Source organism: Halichoerus grypus, chromosome 9 (genome assembly GCF_964656455.1).
Source record: "Halichoerus grypus chromosome 9, mHalGry1.hap1.1, whole genome shotgun sequence".
Classification (NCBI taxonomy): Eukaryota; Metazoa; Chordata; class Mammalia; order Carnivora; family Phocidae; genus Halichoerus; species Halichoerus grypus.
Window position 1 is genome coordinate 9,034,098 of NC_135720.1, and position 6,909 is coordinate 9,041,006.

The 6,909-nt window shown below is 43.0% G+C and overlaps 1 long non-coding RNA gene across 1 annotated transcript; it reads right to left on the bottom strand.

Moving 5' to 3' along the window:
- Positions 1–397: 397 nt before the first annotated feature.
- Positions 398–5,778, bottom strand: LOC144379028 (uncharacterized). Its single transcript, XR_013441044.1, has 2 exons — positions 5,594–5,778; positions 398–3,216 (listed from the first exon to the last, which is right to left on the bottom strand). It is a non-coding gene; the product is annotated as an uncharacterized LOC144379028 (long non-coding RNA).
- Between the last annotated feature and the right edge of the window lie 1,131 nt (positions 5,779–6,909).

Consider the following 6,909-nt stretch of genomic DNA (forward strand, 5'->3'; position numbering starts at 1 on the left):
TATGATGTCCGGTGATGGTAAAGATTTGAGGAAACAGAGACACTCTCATTCACTGCTGCTAAGAGAAAATCAGGACAACCTTTCTGGATAACAAAGCTTTAAAAATGGGGCACCTGGGTGGCTCAGTTGGTTAAGCGACTGCCTTCGGCTCAGGTCATGATCCTGGAGTCCCAGGATCGGGTCCCGCATCGGGCTCCCTGCTCAGCAGGGAGTCTGCTTCTCCCTCTGGCCCTCCCCCTCTCATGTGCGCTCTCTCTTTCTCAAATAAATAAATAAAATCTTTAAAAAAAAAAAAAAAAGCTTTAAAAATGTATACAACCTTTGACCTAGTGATTCTACTTCTTATAGTTTATCCTAAAGAAATAATTATGTGCACAAAGATTTCCTTGCAAGAATATTCAATGAAGTATTGTCTGTAATTTTTTAAAAAGGAAATTATCTCATGTTGAACAATTGAGGGCCGGTCCAATAAATTACAGCACATACATAATAGAGAACATTATCCAAACTTTGAAAAATCTGTAGTACAAGAATGCTAAAGACAAGGGCAACTGTTGCCAATATATTAAACGGAAAGACCAGCGACAAACAGCATGCGCAAGACGATTCCAGTTTTGGTAAAATAAGCTGATGAAACAATATTTTCAAAATATTAGCAAACAATAAGCATCTCACAGACATTATTTTGAGCCAAAGAAGCGAGATCTAAAACACCACCTGTTAAAAGAATCCAAAATCGTGTTTGCCTTTATGTGTTTGGGGTGGAGAGGGTTCAGGGAAAATGGATATTGACTGGGAGGAGCATAAGAAACTTCTGGGTGCCGAAGTTGAGCTTAAGCTCAAATGCAGTAATATAAATACCCACAAATGTAAAACTTTATTGAGCTATGCACTTAAGATGAGTGTTCCTCATGCCCCTTATTGTCTGCGTGTTAAAACCCAAAGAAAAAGCAAATCTTTCTGCCGGTGTGTCCGGTTCCCTGCCCCCAAGCACCATTACCCTCATATTGGAGCAGATGGTCAGTCACATGCTGGTTGTCTGGAGAGAGGTATGACAAAGAGCTAGTCTATGCGGCAGCAGCTTCTTTCAGTCCATGTTCCTCCCTGAGCTGACCCAAGCGCTGTAACAGCTGCCCTGCCCGTGGAGTCCGGTGAGAAAGCCATTGGATATGTCCATCTTCATACTGAGATTTGCCTTGGTCTCCACCCCTACCTATGCGGATGACCCCATCTGGAATCATCCTAGGGCAAGAAAAAGGTGGAGAGAAGGAGGATGTGGCCCAGGAGAGGAAAGGGATGGAGGTGAGAAGTGGGGAGCAGAGACACTGAAAGGATCTAGTTCAAGAAATTACTAAGCAGGGACAGTGGTCAAATATCTCCCATTTCGAAGGAAGGAAAAGGGAGGGAAGGAAGGAAGGAAGGAAGGAAAGAAGGAAGGAAGGATGGATGGATGGCAGGCGGGAGCATAAAAGACTTCAAAGATGTGCACTAAAATATAATAGAGTTATGGATGATTTTATTTTTTGCTTGACTGTATTCTCTAACTTTTTTTACAACAAATGTGTGTTATTTCTGCAATAAGAAAAAGAGGGTGTTTTAAAAAAAAAGAGGGTGTTTTGTTTGTGCTTATGGCACTTGAACAACGTTTCGCAGTAGGAAGTACACAACACACATCAGTTCCCAACAGGTCCTGTTCCATTTTGATTGTATATCACTCTGCCCCGGTCTTCGCTGAGATCAGGTCAGCCCACTCTGGTCTATGTTCATCTTGGGTGATTTATCACCTTTGGGATTGTGCAAGAAACATGATTTTGCTGGGTCTTTTTCCTGATAACAAATTACTGAAGATGTAGCCAAGAAAAAAAAATGAGCTCTGGCACACATATGAACAGAATGTGCTGGATTCTCTCCAGCACGACACACACGGTGGACCCTGGGCACAGAGCTGCAAGGGGGGAGTGGTTACCTCAGGCCACCAAGCCACCAGGCCCTCACGTCCCATGCTCTTCCTCCCTTTCAACACCTGTTCCCAGGAAAGGCTCTATAGACTCTTTCCTACTGAATTTAAAAGTACTTAGAGATCAGAGCCCTCGGGAGGCTCCAAATCTAAGGAGAGATCCTCTGGTTGTAGGTTTCTGCAAAAAAGTCAGCTGTTGCACAGGTGTTTCCATGATGGGACAGGAAGCCTCTCCCACCTACTCGGCCACTGTCACCCTGACCCAACTCTATTTCCCACTGACTGCTCTTACTTCCCTGTTCCTGACTGGGGAGCCCGTGGTTGTTGCCACAATTTAAAATCATGTCAATGTTGATTCGACTCCATTCTATACTCGGTTTGGTGATCATGTGCTACTGAAAAGAGTCTGAGGTGACCTGGGATGCCCAAGGGGCTTCTCTGCAGGAAGTGGGCTTACCGAGTCCTGGAAAGTTGCATGTAGTTGCGACAGGCAAGAAGATAGTTTGCAAGTACTTGGAGGCAGGACTATGATGAAACCCATCTGGCTTGGAGCAGAGAATTTAGGTGGAGCTCCTTCTCCCCAGAGGCTAGAGAGAAGCTCAAGATGCATCTCTTGATAGGATGGACAGGATGGTAGGAGGAGATGGAAGAGCAGCTGATTAATTTGGATTTTATGTTGTAAGTGATAAGGAGTCAAATAAATACTCTGAGCAGCCCCGCGATAAGCTGAAAATGTACTTTAGGGAGATGGATCTGTGCAGGACAGATAAGGGAGAATGGGTGATGAAGGAGCTGGGCTGTAGGCTCCTCCCCAGCAGAGAGAGGACTTAGGGAAGCAGCCACACAAACAGACATCGTGAAGTAAGAATCAGAAGACCCAAAGAAATCGATATTCCAACATGAAGGAGGAAGAGATCTATATGGTGGTAATGTACCCACATTCAACTGAAGTGATAAAATACTAGTTCTAATTAGATTGTGAAATGTTAAGTCTGTCCATTATAATCCCTAGAACAACCATTACAAACATGTACAAAGAAATACAATGAAAAATGCAATAGAAAATTAAAATGGAGGGGGCGCCTGGGTGGCTCAGTCAGTTGAGTGTCCGACTCTCGATTTCAGCGCAGGTTGTGATCTCGGTCGGGGTCGTGGGATCAAGCCCCACGCCCACTCTGCACTCTGCAGGAAGTCTGCTTGGGATTCTTTTCCTCTGCTCCTATCCCTGCTCTCTCTTTCTCTCTCATAAATAAATAAATCTTAAAAAAAAAGGAAGAAGAAAGAAAATTAAAATGGAACATTAAAAAATATTCAGATAATCCAAAATAAGGCAGGACACAGGAAATAAAGAATGAAAAACAGGGAAGAATCAAAAAAAGAAATAAAAAATTTTTTAAAATAACCTAAATTCAAACATGTCAAGAACTTCCTTAAATGTAAATAATCTAAACCAGGGTCTGCAAATTTTTTCTATAAAGTGCCAGATAGTAAATATTTTGGGATTTCTCAGTCATATGGTCTCTGTTGCAACTACTCAATTCAGCTCCTGTAAGGGAAAAGCCGCCAAAGATACAAATGAATGAGCATGGCTACATTTCAATAAAACTTTAGTTACAAAAACAAGTCACTAACCTGATCTGACCCACAGGCAGTTTGCACCCCCCCTTCCTGATCTAAACATGCAAATTAAGAGATAAGAGATTTTGAGACTAGATGAGAAAACAAGACCAAACTATATGCTGTCTACAAAACAAAACGTACATATGCACACAGATTCATCTTTTTTTTTTTTTTTTTAGATTTTATTTATTTGTCAGAGACAGAGAGAGAGAGCACAAGCAGGGGGAGCAGCAGGCAGAGAGAGAGAGAGAGAAGCAGGCTCCCCGCTGAGCAGGGAGCCCGAGATGAGATGCGAGATGCATGCGGGGCTCGATCCCAGGACCCTGGGGTCATGACCTGAGCTGAAGTCAGACACTTAACAACTGAGCCACCCAAGTACCCCACACAGACTCATCTTAAATATAAAGATAGAAGTTAAAAATAAAAAGATGGAAACCAATGTGCCATGCAAACACTAACCAAGAGAAAGCTAGAGTGTCTAGGTTAATACCCGACAAAGCAGACTTCAGAGCCAGAAAAATTACCGGGGATAAAGAGGGACACTATTGCTGAAAGACAGTTCTCTAAAGGCCCTTGCATCTCTGAACATCTTGTGAGCCTAGGCAGCGACTGTCTTGGATCTGGAGTATCTTTTCGAGGAGGTTTGTGCAGTCAACAGCACTGGAAACAGAAACTGCTCCCCTCTCGAGTAAGACAGTGGCTGGTCTGCTTTCAGTCCAGTATAATAACGGCCAAGGTCAGGAAGATTTCCTGCCTGTAATCAGAAGTTTGGGTCCCCCAGGGATCGTCTGCTGTGCTGTGGCCCACCGTATGCACAGGTGCCATCCGGCCCTGTTTGCATCAGCCGCTGAGCAATGGGGCTCAAGGAAGTGGTGCAAAGGCTGACAGTGTGGCTACTGCTCTTGTGGCGAATAACATCCTGTGTCTTTTTTTTTTTTTTTTAATATTTTATTGACTTATTTGACAGAGAGAGAGAGAATGAGCACACAAGCAGGGGGGAGCAGCAGAGGGAGAGGGAGAAGCAGTCTCCCCACTGAGCAGGGAGCCCCAGACGGGGCTCGATCCCAGGACCCTGGGATTATGACCTGGGCCGAGGGCAGACGCTTAACCAACTGAGCCCCCCCAGGCGCCCCCTTCCTGTGTCTTCTGCCAGCATCCATGAAACTGTGACAGGCTAACTCATTAAGCTTGCAAGTGGGGTAAAACCTCATACCCTTTGCTGTCCTTGCAAATGATAAAAGGGTTGCCAAGAGAGCACAGCCATTCTAAATGTACATGCACCGGACAACAGACCTTCAAAATACCTGCAGCAGAAATTGATAAAACAAAGGGGAAATGGACAAATCCAAAATTATAGGTGGAGAGTTCAACACTCCTCTCAGTAATCAACGGAACAAGTAGACAGAAAATCAGCAAGGACACAAAAATGAAAAACACCATCAACCAAATAATGTCATTGATACTTGTAGAATAGTTCACTGAATACATTCTTCCTGAGGAACATTCACCAAAATAGACCATATCCAGGGTCATAAAACAAGCCTTGGTAAAGTTAAGAGAATTGAAATAATACAAAATACGTCCTATGGCCACAAAGGAAATCAGAAATCAGTAAGAGAAAGATAACTGGCAAATCTCCAAACTTAAAAATTAATCAACAGAACTTCTGGTTTCAGCTCTCCTGGGAACTCAGTCTTAGAGGGACCCCACATTTTCGCGGGCTTTACCTCTGGAAGCCCCACATGCTTTCAGGCGGGGGAAGAGGAAAATTCACCATCTTGAAAAAACACCCAAAGAGGTCTCCCCAACAAAGGCCTGCCCTCTAAGGGAGTCTTACCTGATTTGAAGGAATGGCAATTAGCCAGTTCTAACACCCTCAAGCCTTCTTCTCTCAGGTAAGGAGAGGGAAAGAAAAGGCTAAGAACTGCTTCTGAAGGTCACAGCCCAAGGACTCAGGCCCCTAAACACAGATTTAATTATATGATTACAGAATACCTCCCTCCCCTCACACCTTACCGCCACATCAACAAGGCTCCGGAATACAGTCGCAGACATTGCAATGGAGAGAGCGAGCTGCAAAACACAGACTCTATTGAGGAAGTTCTTAGGAAAACCCAAAGACAGCAGGGAAGCATAAAAAAAAAATGAGGAAACCAGAGGAAGTCTCTGGTACCTACGGCTAGAGCAAACATTAAGCACAGGCAACTCCTGGCAGATGAACAGGAAACTTTACCCTAAAAGCCTGATCACCCCAGTTCCTCTTACCTGACACATTATGTCTGGCGTTCAACAAAAAAATTACCAGGCATGGTAAAAGACAAGAACAATTACAGTTTGAAAAGACCAAGCATCAGAAACTGACTCAGAGATGCCACAGAGTGGGCTTATCAGACAGGGAATTTTTTTATGTATACAAGGAAAAAGTAGACATGTAAGAACAATGGTAATAGACACACAATATGGCCAATGATTCTTCACAAAGATGCAATATCAATTCCGTGGAAGGAAGTCTTTCAAAGGACTTGTATCAGGAATACACAAAGAACTCTCAAAATTCAACAGTAAGAAAACAACCTGGTATTTGTTTTGTTTTTTTAGATTTTATTTATTTATTTATTTGAGGTGGGGAGCAGGACAGGGAGAGAATCTCAAGTAGACTCTCAGCTGAGCGTGGAGCCCGACGCGGGGTCCAATCCCACAACCCTGAGACCACGACCCAAGCTGAAATCAAGAGTTGGCTGCTTAACTGACTGAGCCACCCAGGTGCCCCCAATCTGTTTTTTGTTGTTGTTTTTTTTTTAAATGGGAAAAAGGCTTGACTAGACCTTTCATCAATGAGAATAAATGCATCGCAAATAATCCCATAAAATGATGCTTAATATCATTAGCCTTTATAAAATTGCACATTAAAACCATGATGAGATACCACCATCACATATTATAACCACTAAAATAAAACGCGACAATACCAAGTGCTGATGAAGATACAGAGCAACTGGAACTCTCACTGCTGATGGGAAAACAAAATGGTTCTCTCTGGGAAACAGTGTGACAGATTTGTATAAAGTTAAATATATACTTCCCAAATGACACAGCAACCCTCTCCTGGGTATTTAAACTGGTATTTACACACACACACACACACACACACACACACAAACTGTACACAAATGTTTATAGCAGTGCTAGATATAATTGTCAAATAGTGAAAACAACCCAAAGTTCCTTCAACAAGTAAATAAACAGTGGTATATCCACACAATGGAATGAGTGATAAAAAGGAATGGGCTACTAATCCATGCAACAGCATGTATGAATCTCACAGGCATTAT